Source organism: Camelus bactrianus, chromosome 5, assembly GCF_048773025.1.
Source record: "Camelus bactrianus isolate YW-2024 breed Bactrian camel chromosome 5, ASM4877302v1, whole genome shotgun sequence".
NCBI lineage: Eukaryota > Metazoa > Chordata > Mammalia > Artiodactyla > Camelidae > Camelus > Camelus bactrianus.
The window spans coordinates 99,077,146-99,092,773 of NC_133543.1; the positions used below are offsets into that span (position 1 = coordinate 99,077,146).

Genomic DNA, 15,628 nt, shown 5'->3' on the forward strand with positions numbered 1-15,628 from the left:
TCTTTCCAGCACTTAGTATTAGAATTTTAAGCATGTTGCCAATTTGATACATGAAAAATGATTATCTTTTTCTGTTTTGCATTTTTCTTGCATTTCTTTCTTTACTCATGAAGTTGTTTTTGTGTGTGTGTGTTTCTGATTGTTTTGAATTTTTCTTTTGTGAATAATCTTTTTGAAACCATGAGTAATCATTAGTCAAATGCATTTCACCTGCCTTTTTCACTCATCAAGGTCATTTTCAGACTTTCATGTCCTCCAAATGGCACTTAGTCTAAACAATAAGATGTTTGCCCCACTTGTTGGCCAGGAACTCGGAATCAGCTGCCTGTAGTTTGAGCTGAGCTGAGAGTCAGCTGGGTCTAGTTCAAACGGGGCTGGTGAAGACTGGATAGGACCGCAGAACCTCCAGCTGGGCACGCGGAAGTGTCCACTCAGCGACCCTTTGATGTCAGAGGGCGGAAAACTCCACCCTCCAATGATGCTAAGTGCTTCCATTTTTGAAGGTGCCGAGGCCTGTGACTTGGTTACATCTGTGCAGAATGCCAGTCACCACACCTTCCAGTCACCTTCCCCACGCGCCCCACGCGCCCCACAGCACGGACCTCCCTACTTCTTTATAAACCCTCTCTTTGCTGCGAACCTTGGCATCTCAGCGTTTTGGCTGGCTGCACGTCGGGCAAAACGAACCTGGTTCAGTAATGTTTTTCTATTTTTTGCTTGTTTTAATTCTAGGATTTATATGGTTTTCTAATGGATCTGTAAATTCGGCGTGCTTTTTTTGTGTAAGTTTTTAAACATGGCCTACTTTGTAGGAAAATAACACTTCTAACAGATGTGTGAGTGGAAGATTCGGTGAGGTTGGATGATGCTGAATGATGGGCAGTGGGGTCAGCTCTGTGGCCGCTCTTTCTCCCCGCCCCCGCCCTCCCTGTCCTGGGACTCCTGGCCCTGCTTTCCCACCCTAGTGTGGGGCAGGGGGTTAGGCCTGAAGATGAGGATCTGGGGTAGGGCAGAGAAGGGCCTCACAGGATCTTTTGGTCCAGCCCCTGTCTACAGTCAGGCTAGAGAGTTCTATTCTGATTTTACAGAAAAGACAACCATGGGCAAGACCTCTGTCCGTGGACACCTGCTGTTCCAGGACCACATGGTGAGGAGAGGGTCAGGGGAGGTTCTTCAGTCCTGACGGTTGCTGTGACCTCAGGTCACTTCCAGGTGGTCCCCTCACCACTTCCTGCCCCCCTACCCTTGTCTGAGACACTTTGTTCTGAAACTGTCACCATCAAAACCAGACTTGCCTTGTCATCTGGTTCAGCCTCATTCTCACTAACACGTGATTGACTTCACTGCATGCTTCAGAAAAAAAGAAAGGCAGGAAAGCTGACAAATGTACATCAGCTGCACCTGTTTGGTAATTAATCGATTCCACTAGTGACTGTTGAGCGTCCTCTCTCTACTGAGCCCCTATGGATGACCAGGCCTTGGCACCACCGTGGTGCCCACCACGTGGCTGCCTGTTTGACTTCAAGTGACTCTTCTATGCAAACCCCAAAACGTCAAACAACACAACGCTGATAATAATATACTGATGGTTTCTAAAAAGACTGATCTTTGCAGGCACATTATTTCTTCTATAGTCTCTGAAGTATTTGTTTTATTGACTTCCACATAATAGAGGCCTAGTAAAAACTTCTTGAAAAATTACTGGGTCAATTATATATTTAGAGTTGTAAATATATTTTCTTTGTTTAAAAGTTAATTATGGGAAAGAAAGAATTTCTTTACAAATCTGATAACTTTAAAGGGAAATTTCAGTAAGACGTGGCATCTTTATTTTTCTCTCTTCAAGGAGGCTGGGTTTTAACACGAGGTGTCCTAAGTCTGATTCCCTAAAGATAGAGTAGAGTGCAGGTGATTCATTAAGGAGGCGCTCCCGGGAGAATCGAGCAGGGTGATGGGGTGGGGGAAGCAGGATGGGGAGAAGAAATGCCAATTAGGAGAGTGGTTTCAGGCAGAGCCCCTGTCTCAGCAGCTCGCACCAGGGCTCTGGAACAAACTGCCCTTTGGTGACAAGGAAACTGAAATTTTGTACTTTGGCAAACCAGTCATTGCCTGAGGGCTCTGTGTGTGTGTGTGTGTGTGTGTGTGTGTGTGTGTGTGTGTGTAGTGGGTGACAGCAGGCAAACTCCCAGGCAGGGGAACAGGAGAAAGGCAGATGAGGTCAGAGTGACCTGATGCCAAGCATTCTGCCCAGCATGTGGTATATATGAATAGAATTTACCTTCTAGCCTAGTTTATTGAATGTTCCAATGTGTTAGTTATCTATTGCCATGTAACAAATAGCCCCAAGACTTTGCAGCTTACAGCAATGTTTATTCTCTCACATAGCTTCCTTGGGCCTGGAAGCACATGGTTCTTTCATGGGGCTGCAGTCCAGTTGCTGCCAGGCCTAGAGACCCCACTTCCAAGCTTGATCACTGGCTGTTGACAGGAAGCCTCAGTTTCTCCCCATCCCAGCCTTTCCATGGGCTGCCAAGTGTCCTCATGACATAGAATCTGACTTCCTTAGAGCAGGTGACCCACAAGAGGGAGAGACAAATGCCCACTGCCTTTTATGATCTTGACTCCAATTCATACACCATTATGCCCACCTATCAGTTAGAAGTGGTCACCAAGTCCAGCCCACACCCAATGGGACGGCATGAATACTGGAAAGCAGGGTCACTGGGGGCCATGGAGGCGGGGTCTTCTAGGTGGGCTACCCCACATTCCTTCAGCTTTTTTGCCAGAAAATTCTGAGGACGACCAGTGTGGCTGTCTCATTTTGTGTTTGGCACTCACCAAAGCCAAGACTCTAAAGTAGACAGGGACACTGGATCTTTTCTGCTGAAGCTGCTGTCCCTTTAGCCCTCTCTGGTGTGCTGGGGTTACCCTCTGGCAGCATGGGGTTACCCTCTGGCAGCATGGGGTTTCCTTAATGCACTCTCCCAGGCACTTCCTGTGTCCCCCTTTAGATGCAGCAGACTTTCTATAAAATGAACTGCCTCTGATTTGATGTTCGGCCTTGAACCCAAATCCAGCATCTCGTTTCTCTGGTTCACACATAGGTTCTCTGCTGTCTCCCCAGGCCGGGCGTGATGGCCTTGTCTTGGCTGGCACGTGGCTTTGCAACCTGGGAAACCCTGACTTCTGGCATAGTAATTAAACTTGGCCAAAATAGAGTGTGCGATTATTCTGCAGAGGAGAGTCAAGATCTTAATTTGGAGGTTTTATAATTGTATGACTGGCAGTGTCAGGATTTAGGAGGCAGGCAGTGCCAATTACCCTCGTCAGAGAGAAACGAGTGGGGAGGTCTGGCACTCCCTTCCAGGAGTGCCTGCTCCTGGTGCCACCAGGGTGCCCAGGGCCACATCACTCGCTCTTTTCTTTCTCTCTGGCCTGCACCTCCTACCCTGTTTCCTCTGTGTGATGGAAATTCCAGTGCATTGTTTATGGGCAAGAGACATCATTTCTCCCATGGGTTCTTGTATAGTGACTTGCTCAGTGGTATTGCTGTAGTCAGTGTGACAGAAAATTGAGAGGCAGGTTTTTATGGTATCTTTTTAAAAGTTGAAGTAGAGTTGATGTATAGTATTAGTTTCAGGTGTACAACACAGTGATTTGATATTTGTACAGATTATACTCCATTTAAAGTTACTGTAAAACGTCGGCTATCTTCTCTGTGCTGTACATAACATCCTTGTCTCATTTATTTTATCCCTAGTAGTTTGTATCTCTAATCCCCTCCCTCAACTGGCAACCACTAGTTTGCCCTCTGTATCTGTGAGTCTAATTTTGTTATATTCATTTGTTTATTGTTTAGATCTCACATCTAAGTGAAAATATACAGTATTTGTTCTTCTCCGTCTGGCTTCTCTCTTAACGTAAGCCAGAGGGAGGATGTTGAAGTGAGGCTTAGTGGAGGCTTTGCTGCTACAGTTGAAAGATGGATGGAAAGCACCAAAAGATATGTCCAAGCACAGAGGCCTGTGAGGGCCTGGTGCTGAGCACACGGGCCTGGTGCCGAGCACACGGGCCTGGTGCCGAGCAGAGACCAAACCCAGGTTACCGAAGGATAAATGGGCTGCAAAACCCCCAGCCACCTCCAGGAGGGCTCTGTTGGAGACAGGCCAGGGCTCACGCCTTGCCTCCAGCAAGTACCTGGAATGTGTGTGCTCTGCGTGGTGAATAAGGCAGGTCTTTAAAAATAAAGCCAGGGTGGAGGGTATAGCTCAAGTGGTAGAGCACATGCTTAGCATGCGTGAGGTCCTGGGTTCAATCCTCAGTACCTCTTCTAAAAATAAGGAAATAAATAAACCTAATTACACCCCCCCCAAAAAAAACCTACATAAATAAATCACTCTTTAAAAATAAAGCCAGAGTAATGTTAATGGAAACTGGAAATATGACTATAAATCCAAGGACGATACGTAAGAATCATGTAACAGAAGAATTAATATGATTCAAGATAACAGACATTTATCAAGTACCTACTTTGTGGCAAGCGTCATTTTAAATGTCTCGCATACGTTCTTTTATTGATTTATCATAACTGTAAAGGAGGGTAATACTCATAAACTTCAGAAGCTTTTTGCTCCTTGGCCTTCACTTTATTCCTGCCCACTGCTTTCGCCACCAGTTGACTCAAGTTTCAGGATTTCTGGCAGATGATCTATCATTGCATCTAATACCTTTGTATTAATTACTCTCACAGTGATTACTGTTTTTCCAATCATAGATTAGAAAACTTCACATGTCAGTTTCTACAAGAAAATCGTGTTATTTGCCAAACAACATTTGGGGGGTTTGTCTTTTCTTACTTAGCCATCGTTTTGCTGGAAAGTCTTGGCAACATAATCAATTGCCTTGATCTGCCTACCTTTGAAAAGGAATTAGTGTATCTACCAATATCTTGATATTGATGTTTAAAATCTGAGACTGCTACTCCTACACAACCAACATGCTCAAAGCGAATGAATGAGAAATAGTAAATCAGGCCAGGGAATAGCTGATATACATCCTTTTATGAAAATTAAGTGGGACAAAATTCTCAGCAGCCCTGCCTAGCAGTGATGTCCCCAGAGCCAGAATCTTCCCTAGAAGAGCCCTTCTGTGTTTGCTCCAAGACATGGAGCCAGTCAAAGCCAGAGTTCTTTCCACGGAGCAGGACTGAGGTGATTGGGCCTGGAAACCTTTCAAAGCAGGAGTGCATCAGAGCCCCACCACTAAAGCCCAGACATGGGCTCCTGGACCATGGGCTTTAGGGCACTGGGGCTTTTGGGGAAGTTTCCAGGGAAGTGATTGCTAAATGTCCCCCTGAGTCACCAAATAAAGACTTTTCTGATAGAAATCAGCACTTAGAACAGTGGAGGTGCTCAATAAATATTCATTAGATGAATAAACACATAAATAAATGGATTCCTCTGGTTTGCAGGGGTAAGGCATCTGCTAAGAGTAATGATTTTTGTTTTAGAGCAGCTAACCACAAAAATAATTTCATTCCTCCTGTTGATATACAGATAGCACAACAGACTGTCTATAAAGGCAACTGTTGATTTGTCATCAGGTCTGCCATGTACAACAGCTCAGGCTGGGCACTGCCCAACTCCAGGGTGCCCTCTAGAGTTAGGCCCTGGAATCACATCCTTAAATTAAACTACTTCATTTTCAAATCTATGATGGGGAGACATGCATCCAGGTCATTCATTTATTCATTCATTCATCAACTGTCTTAGGCCTGGGGATATGATTGTGAACAAAGATACCCTGAGCTAGGTATTATCTAATAGAAAAGATAAGTTGTCAGGAAATTATAAATTAGTATATATAATGGGATATTACATGGTGCTATGGGAGCTTAAGAACGGAGTTTCTAATGCAGTCTAAGGCAGGAAGTGTGAAGGAGGGATGGGGGGTCAGAGAAGGCTTCCTGGAAGAAGCTAAGTGAGACCTGAAGGATGAATAGAAACTACCAGGCAGCAGTAGTGGGTGGGGGAGCAGCAGGTGCAAAGGCCTTGAAGTGAGAGCGCTTTTAAATCATAGAGACGTAATAACCGGTAATGCGTGTCAGATAGTGATCATTGTTCTCAGCACTTTATAGAAACTAACTTACTGTTTTCTTCATAGTGCTTCCAGTGAGTTAAGCATTGCTGTTATCCCAATTTAAAGATGCATAAACTGAGGCAAAGCAAGCCTGAGTAACTTGCCTAAGATCATGCCTAGTAAATAATGGAGCAGGAGTCAAACTTGGAAGTCTAGATCAAGAAACTGCAGCCTTTTTTCCCTGTCAAAATACTTTTTTTTTTAACGTTTTGAAAGAATCGCACATGGTAAGTAGAGTACAAAGAACTTTTCTTTTTTAACTTTTACTGAACTTGAAAGATTAGTTGCTGACCTGATGTCCCTTCATCTCCAAATACTTTTTAGTGTTTCTTTTCTGTGACCAAGCACTAGCTCCTCGGTGACCAAAATACAAGCACCAAAATCAGAAAGTTGACTCTGATACACTATTGCCAGCGGGTACTCAGACTCCATTCAGATTTCGCCTGTTGTCCCAATAACGTCCTTCACAGCAAAAGGATCCAATCCGGGGTCACCCCTTGTGTCTAGGTGTCTAGCTGCTTTGGTTTCTTTCAGTCTAGTGCAGCTCCTCATCTTTGCTTGGGATTTGTAACTTGACACAATGATTACTGGCCAGTTACTTTGTAGACTGTTTCTTGATTTGTTTTTTCTGAGGTTTTCTATGATTAGGTTCAGGCTTTGCACCTTGGGCAGCCCACCTTGCTTAGTTTGCTAGGGGTTTGAATTTGACAAAAAAAAATGAAACCACACTGTATGTATTCTGTGAGCTACCCTGGGGACAGACGCAGTTTATTGTGTTTGTGCTGAGCCCTGTTCGTGTGTCTTCTGGTTTCATACTCAGCTCCTCTCCTTTATAGTACAAGGTGACTGAGGCTTGGGAGGAGTAAGAATTTCTGTACCCAAAACCACGGACTGTATGAGGACAGCCCTGCTCTGAACCTCTCTGTCTCTTGCCTGTATGAGGATCCCCTGTGCCCCTAAGGGGAGGTCTTGAAGGCAAGAAAAATAGGCTTCCTGGGTCCACTGCCCCCACTCCCACATCCTCCCCAGAGCCAGCCCATCAGGTACATTTTTTTAAATTAAGAATTCAAAAGAATTAGAAAAAATATAACCAAAAAGATATGGGGTTATGACTAACAAAGAAAACAGAACAATTAACATTATACGTAAGAGATAGAAGCAAGGAAATAGTAATTTAAGAACAAAATTAGGTTACTGAAAAGTTATGATTATATATAAACAATCAAGCAAACAAAAGGACATATAAAGGATTATAGCTTAAAAAGAAATAAACAGTGCTAGCTTCAACAGCACATATACTAAAATTGGAACGATACAGGGAAGATTTGCATGGCCCCTGGGCAGAGATGACACGCGGATTCGTGAAGCATTTCATATTTTTTGGTTACCAAAGGGGAAAGGGGGCAGGGGAGGGATGAATTAGGAGTTTGGAATACAAACTACGGTATATGAAATAGATAAGCAACAAGGTCTTACTGTAGAGCAGAGGGAACTGTATTCAGTATCTTGTAATAACCTATAATGGAAAAGATTCTGAAAAAGAATACATATACATATATATATATAACTGAATCACTTTGCTGTACATCGGAAACTAACAACATTGTAAATCAACTATACTTCAAAAAAAGATGAAAGCAAAAAAAAAAAAAAGTTAATTTACATACCCCCAGAAGCTTAGAGGTTTAAACAGTAAGATAAAAACAGAATAAAAGTGGAGGCAGGGAAAGGGAAGGATTTGATGTTAAAGCAAATTCAAAAGAAGTGTAGTTTAATCATGGCAATAATCATAAAGGTAAAAAGGAAAACATTGAAAAGGTGGTTAAAATGGAGAAGGAGGAAGGTAAAAGGGTAAAGTAAGGAAGACTACAAATTAAAAGAATGATTGGTAAAATAAACTAGAACAACCAAATTAAGGCAAAATAAACCTGGAAGGACAATTTAACAAGTGAGAAGATATCAAAGGTTTAAAACACCAAAGATACAATTGTGTCGGTAAAATCCATGCATCACAGGATAATTAACGTTACGCATAAAGGGTAGAACCAAGAAAATAGTAATAGTGCTTGTTATTATTACTTTCATGTTGATGTTATTATTTCAAAGGTTAAAGGAGTTAGCAAGTCCAAGAGGCTGTCCATTTAACCCCTTAACGCCTGAGTTCTTTGCAAGTTCCCAAGCCTCCGTCTGGTCCCCTCTGAGCCAGGCAGGAGAAGGGAGAGCTGGGGCCATGCCCATCTCAAGGTCACCCTGAAAAAGCCTCTTGCCCTGCAACCCATGTCAAGTCCTGGTGGGGACATGGGGTATACGCTCCTTCAATTTCCTAAAGGGAAGAAAAGTTTAGAGCTGCTGAAAATAAGATAGAGCTGTCAAAAGTATATGAAATTAGCTACATAAACTGTGAAACAGAAGTCACGGTTCTATTTGTTCAGAGACAGTGTTAAGAATAGAAACAATTTCAGAGAGAGAAAAGCTGAACCTCTTCAGTTACCATGTGCAAGTGGCCTGAGATCCCTTAACTGCTCTAGTGTCCTTTGTTGCACAGACTGGGTGGGCACCACCAGGCTTCAGCCGATGCCCAGGTAGAGGGATGCCCGAGAGGAAGTTAATTTATGATACTCTATTTGCATTTCTATTGCTGAGGCTCCTGGCTGGCTCTTCTGTCTTACTGGGGGCGGTGGAAAAGTGGGTTATCTCCAAAAGGCAGCTGGGCAGGCAAACCCCTCAGCATTAGAGCCACTACATTCCTGCCTGGGCTGTGGGGAGGAGTGACCTGTCCTGGGGACGTTGTGACCTGGCTTTGTGAGAGCCTTGGTCCGCACAGTCCTGGGCCACTACTGGACCAGTCAGCAGAGGTGTGCCTTCCAGGGGTCTTCAGTCTCCCAGGCTGCAGCCTCTGCCCAGGGAACCTCTCTGCCTCTGCACATATTAAATGCTGCTGGTGGGTCAGATGTGTGCTAAGTGCTCAGGGGGAACAAAACTTGGCATGGTCTTGCCTTCAAGGAACTATAGTTGACACCCCTTAGGCCACCATCATCAGTGATGGGAGCTGATGATTCTGCCCAGCCTCCAGGAAAAGGAGATGCAGGCAGGGGGGTCGGGGTGGGGACTGGAGGGTCTCTTTATTTCCATTCCTGTCTTTTGAGCTTAAAAAAAAAAGCTTGCAAAAATAAGCTTTTTATTATGGAAAATCTCAAACGTATACTAAAGTAGACAGAAAAGTGTAATGAACTTCCCCAACACAGATCACCAGCCTCAACAGTTATCATCTTCCATCTCTGCTCCTACCCACGCCTTCCTGGGCCTGGATAATTTTGAAGCAAATCCCAGACATCGTATCATTTCATCCAAAATATTTCAGAATGTATCTCTAAAAGAAAAAAGACTTTAAAAATAACCGTAATACCTTTGACATGCCTTAAAAAATTAACAGTTTCTTCATATCATCAAATATCTCATTCATGTTCAAATTTCCCTGATTGTTTTTGAAACTTTCCCTCCCAGAGAAGGGAAACAGTGTTTGTTTGAAACAGGATTTGTGTAAGGAAGGTCTATACATTGCAGCTGGTTGTTGTTGCCTGAGTCCCTTTGAATCGCTGTCTCACATTCTTTTTCCCCCCTTGCACTTGGTGGAGAAATTGGGTCATCCGTCCTGTTTGGATTTTGCTGACTGCCGCCGCACTGTTGTTTTACTCATTCTCTCTCGTGTGTTTCGTATAAATTGGTAGATCTAGAGGCTGATTAGAGTCAGCCTCTAATTGCTTCAGCTCCTATATTGCCCCAAATGACTAATGGCAAAACCTGAAAACAACTTCCTTGAATAAAAGAGGCAGCCCTCACCCTGCAGTTTCTTGTGTTTACAGATTGTAAAGACTGTGAGGCTCTCCTAGTTGGGTTGTCAACCCAACCCAGCATTTATGAACATCTGACGAGCTGCCCGCGGGGTTACAATTCATGGAACTTGCATATTTCCATGGAAACATGTACCGTTTCCCATATGGAAACTTGTCCTTGCCCCGTATCAGCATTCAAAGGCTCACAGTGCCATGCATGGGTCTTTGATGGCCAGTGAGGGGTTTCATGGCAAAGATCATTTTGGAGATGGATCCAGGGATAATAGTCACACTATTTGATGACTTGAAAGGTCTGGCTGGACCAACTAGAGCAGAGCTGTTAGCACTTAGTGAGACGGCTCCTGGCCACCCCTTGAGTGTCAGGACTGGGGTGACTCTAATGTTTAATGCAGGTGGACCATCCATGGAACAGCGAGGAGCTCCTGCCATTCCCTCAGGGCACTGCCAGGAGAAGACAAAGGTATTTTCAGTCAGAAGGTCAGTGGACAAATATTTTAAGAGGCATCAGCCTGACTCAGTTCATATAGAAAAATTGCCCCATGTGAAGTTTTATAATGCAGTTTAATTTTATACAGAAATGTCAATTCATAAAAGCATGTTTGAGTTCTATTTTCTTGTGGGTGTGTGGGAGCGTTTATGTGTGTATATATATATTTATCAATTCGGTACTTTTATGGTAAGCAATGATCTCTGGGACTAGACCCCTGATTTGTGACATTACATGTAAAGACCTGACTTACAGTGCCTGATTTGAGAGGACACTCAAGGGACCAATCTGGTGATGGACCGGGGGTGCATCTGGGCTTTACCCCCTGTGGGCAAGTTAACAGGAACAGCCTCCTCACAGCCAAGTTTACCCTGGGAATACCTCCATCTGGGGCAGCCTGGGGAGTGGGAGATCATAGAGTGGAGTCGAAGCCTCTGGGTTCATGGTCTGGCTGTCTTCCTAGCTGGGCAAACTCAGGCTAGTTACTAACTTTTGTTGAGTCTTATTTTTCCAACCTGTGAAATGGGAACAACATGAGAGAATTTAAAGGCACTCAGCAGACATTAGTTCCCTTCCTGTGCCTCTTCTAGTACATCTGTCTGTAGTAATTGTGTCCCCTCCTGCTGCACTGCCCAGCAGCAACGTGAGCCCCTGCTTGCTGGTATATGGAAGAGGACTTGCAGGACATCCTTAGGTGAGCTGCAGACAATTCTAGAACATGTGGGGACAGGGACTAGCCACTAAGGACAACACCGCAAGCTTCATATCAACCACCCAAACGTCTAGCAGAGGGAGGGCTGGTTCCTGAGCCATCTGAGGCTCAGAAGTCTTTATTCCTCTAATCTAGCCTCCAGCCCCTGCTGTTTTAACGTCTGCTGCCTCTAACCTCAGCCAAGTCCCCTCTGGCATTCTCTTGTGTGGGAGGCCCAGACTCTAACTATATGAGATATGTTTTGGTGCCTGGCTCTCCTTCACATGCTTCTCAAAGATTCTCCCCCACACAGTTCCCTCTGAAATTAGGACTGGCCTCATTAAGCCTGCCTCCAGTTCTTTTAGCTGTTTGGCCCAGAGCTAAACACCTGACCCAAAGATGGCCAACCTGATTCTTTTCCTTATAAATTCTAAGAGACACGAAAGTCCCCATTGGCTGTGGGGAGCCAAGCTGAAGGGTCATACTGGCAATGGCTGCCATTTTGGGTCCTGTGCAAGATGACAGGCAGAAGAAGGTGGTCTGAGAGAGCAGGAGAAGAGAGCAGTCCACAGAGAGCAGAAAGGAGTGGGCCTCATGGCCCCCGAGAAAAGGAGAAAGTGACTATTCATGGCTTTTCCATTCCTGTAGGGTTGGGTTTCATTTCTTATACTTGGATTCTCTGGGATTCCAGCATCCTTACAATATGCCCTTTTAACTTGAACAAGTTTGGGTAGACTCTGATCTTTGCAATCAAAGCAGCTGTGACCAGGGAATGAGACAAGGATTCCTACTCTAACCACTTCTTTCAGTATTATCGTGGAAGTCCTCACCAGTGCAATAAGTCAGGAAAAAAACAATTAGAAGGTGTGATGGTTGGAAAGAAAGAGCTAAAACTATCTTTATTCACAGTTGGCAGGGTTATGTGCACGGAGAACCCACAGGAATATACAAACAGAACTGACAAGTGAACTTATCAAGGTCACAGGATACTGGGTGAACATGTGAAGATTAACTGTATTTATGCATACTACCAATAAATAATTGAAAAACAAGACTACAAAACACTGTCGTTTAAAATAGGATCAAAACCATTCAATGCATAGGAACAAATATAATTAAAATGTTTAAATTTTATACTTCTGTACTAAAAACTATAAAATCATTGCTGGATTAATTTAAGGAATATCTAAATAAGTGGAAAATTAGGGCATATTCACAGATTAGCATCTGAAACGGTTCAGTTTTCGGGTGTTAATGATCTCCAGATTTATCCATAGAGACAATGCGATCTTAACCAAGTTATAACCAAGCATACCAAAAGTAACCAAGCACACTTTTTTTGGGAATATACATTGACAAACTAATTTCTAAAATTTGTATGGAAATGCAAAGTACTTAAAATAGCCAAGACAATCTTAAAAAAAAAACTAAGTAGGAGGGTTTACTCTACCAGATTTTAAGACTTAGCATAAAGCTACAGTATTTAAGACAGAGTAATATTGGCATAAGGAAAGACAATTAGATCAATGAAACAGAATAAAAGCCCAGAGAAGACCAATGTGTCTGCCATCAGTGGATTTTTGGAGAAACAAAATCAAAACCAAACAAAACACCAATGCAATTCATTAGGGGAACAGAAGGTCTTTTTAATAAATGATGCCAGAGCAACTGGATATCCATACGGACTATAGACCTAAAAGTGAAAGCTAAAAGCATAAAACATAAGAAAAACATAGGAGAATATATTTGACTTTGATGTTGTCAAGTCTTTCCTAGAATGGAAAAGGACAAATAAAAAATTGATAAGACAGTCTTCATCAAAGTTTCTCCTCATTAAAAGGCAGGAAAACTAAAAGACAAGCCACAGACTAGTAGAACATATTTGCAATACATTTATCTGACCAAGGGCTTGGAGTCAGGCTATATAAAGAATCCTATAAATTAATAATTTAAAAATGGGCAAAAGACTTGAGCAAGAACTTCATAGAAGATAATATATGAATGGCCAATAAACATGAAAATATGCGCAACATCATGAGTCATCAGGGAGATACAAATTAAAACCACCATGAGGACCTCAAAGTATCAGAATGGATGCCATTACAAAGACTGACAATTCCAAGCACCGGTGATCTAGAGTAACTGGAACTTTGATATCTTGCTGATAGGAGTGTAAAATAGTCAATCATTTTGAGAAATATGTATTTGGCTGTTTTGAATAATGTTAAAATAGGGGTTTATTTAAGACCCAATGCTTCCACTCCTGGTTATACACCCTGGAGAAGTGAGTGCATACATCCACAAAAAGACTTGTCTAATAACATTAATAGCAACGTTATAATAGTCAAAAACTGGAAACAGTACAAAATTTCATCAACTGAAGGATGGATAATAAATTGTGGTAATGCTTCTCAGCAATAAAGAACAATCTGATACACGTATGTTGATGAATTTCAAATATTATGTTGAACAAAGTATGAGACACCATAGACAACACATTACGTGACCCCATTTTATGATGTTCCAGAGCCAGGAAAATTAATCTAATTGTGACAGAAGTCGAAAGTTGGTTCCGTCTGAGAGGGTTGGGTATTGACAAGGAAAGGGTCTTAGCCTCATGGCTAATGTTCTAGATCTTGGTCTGGTTGATGGTTGAGTGTATATGTACATAAAAGTTCATTGCTATGGACTGAATTACACCCTTCTCCCAACAAACTCATCTGTTGAAGTGCTAACCCCACAATGTAATGGTATTTGGAGATGGGGCCTTTGGGAGGTAATTAGGTTTAGATGAGGTCATGGGGTGGGGGGAGAAAAGAAAAAGACCAGAGCTCACATTCTCTCTCTCTCCACTGTGTGGGGACACAGCAGGAGGGTGGCTGTCTGCAAGCCAGGAAGAGAGACCTCCCAGAACCTGACCATGCTGACACCTTAACCTAGAACTTCCAGCCTCTAGAACTGTGAGAAACCGATTTCTGTTGTTTAAGCACCCAGTCTGTGGTATTTGTTATAGCAGCCCAAGCCAACTAATACATTCATTAAGGTTTGTACATTTTGCTATATAATGTAAAATTTCCTTCAGTTAAGTACTACCAAAATTGCCTTTATGAAAGCACTGGCTATAGTGACAGTTACATAAAGAGGGATAAAATATTTAGGGCCCAGCATAAGATAACACTAGTCCTTCAGTTGCTTCCAGTCATTGTACAACATAGGGTTCTTCTCCTTTTTTTTTTTTCCTTTGTCAAACTTAGATCATGAAACTTGCATTTACACGCACAAATCAGCAAGGAGGCAGAGAATTATTTCCCTGGCTTAGAGCAAAGGGGGCTTCAACAGGAATGGATGGCTAATGGCATTGGGAAAGTGACCATGGAAACTGAATCAGAGATGCTCTGTGTCAACCATGGCACTTTATATGAGGGACACAGTGTAATGAGATAAGGGTACAGAGATGTGGGCAAGAGCAGGGATTAAATTACTTTAATAAGATCTGAGTCTCTGATTGCAAGATGCTAGTGAATGAGGAGTGAGCAGAAGAGAATGGACAGCCCATACTAGTGGTACCCCAGACATCTCACATCAAACAAACAGTGATGGGGTAGCTCCTTAACTCTCAAATGGTAATGTTTCCAGGAGAAACTCTTATTTTGGATTTTATCTATGAAAGCAGTAACTCAAAACCCTGGGAGCCCAACAGCTCATCAGGAAAGCTTTTCCATAGCAGGTCCATTGTGGCTTACCTGGCCACAAATGTCCAGCTCAGAAAATGTAATAGAAACATCACAGTGGGGCTCCTGAGACTGACCTAGAGATACTCTCCAAAACCTCTGTCCTCACTAAGCCAAGACAGAAGCAAGCACAGGTAGCTTCTTCAGTAAAGCTGGACTCTGTGGGGAGCAGACAGGAGCGGGTACCATCTTTCCCTCAACTCCTTGCTTCAGTGTACTCTGTGGGTTGGCACGACCTGCCCAGCCTTGGGGTAAATCTCAGGTAGACCATGTGCAAAGCTTTTCCGGTCACTCTTGTGTTATAAATGGTCTCTTTTGCTGGGTATAAAAAGTGTGCCTCAGAGCTGTTTAAGAACTCCAACTCCCTCCCCTCGTCCAGGCCCCCCACAGCTGGGAAGTCTCTGCTTTTTGCTCTGTCTTCTCCCTGTCCCCCCACCTGCACTTTGGGCCCTCAGAGTGGGGCACTTGTGGGGGCTCCTCAGAGATACCTTGCCAGGGGTCTCTGACTCCAGTTCCTGGGCATGTGCAAAGCTCTCAAGTTTTGCTCTCATGACTCCCCAAGTTTCATAGCCACTTTCTGCCAAGGTTCACCTGGCCCCTAGCAGGAAGACTTTTGGGTAGAGTCCTTTTCAAAGTGGTTCCTAGCTGGTTCCTTTTCTTGGGGTCCACACTTGGCTCCAAGAAAACACACACTTCAGCCTTGTTTTGGTGTAGATGCCCCTGCCTC

The 15,628-nt window shown here is 43.3% G+C and overlaps 1 protein-coding gene and 1 non-coding gene across 4 annotated transcripts in view; one reads left to right on the forward strand and one right to left on the reverse strand.

Moving 5' to 3' along the window:
- The window catches only part of NGEF (neuronal guanine nucleotide exchange factor), a 101,381-nt gene that overhangs the window by 51,180 nt on the left and 34,573 nt on the right, over positions 1 to 15,628 (reverse strand). The window lies entirely within an intron of this gene.
- On the forward strand, positions 7,413 to 7,519 carry LOC123614891 (U6 spliceosomal RNA). The gene has a single exon (XR_006722373.1). It is a non-coding gene; the product is annotated as a U6 spliceosomal RNA (small nuclear RNA).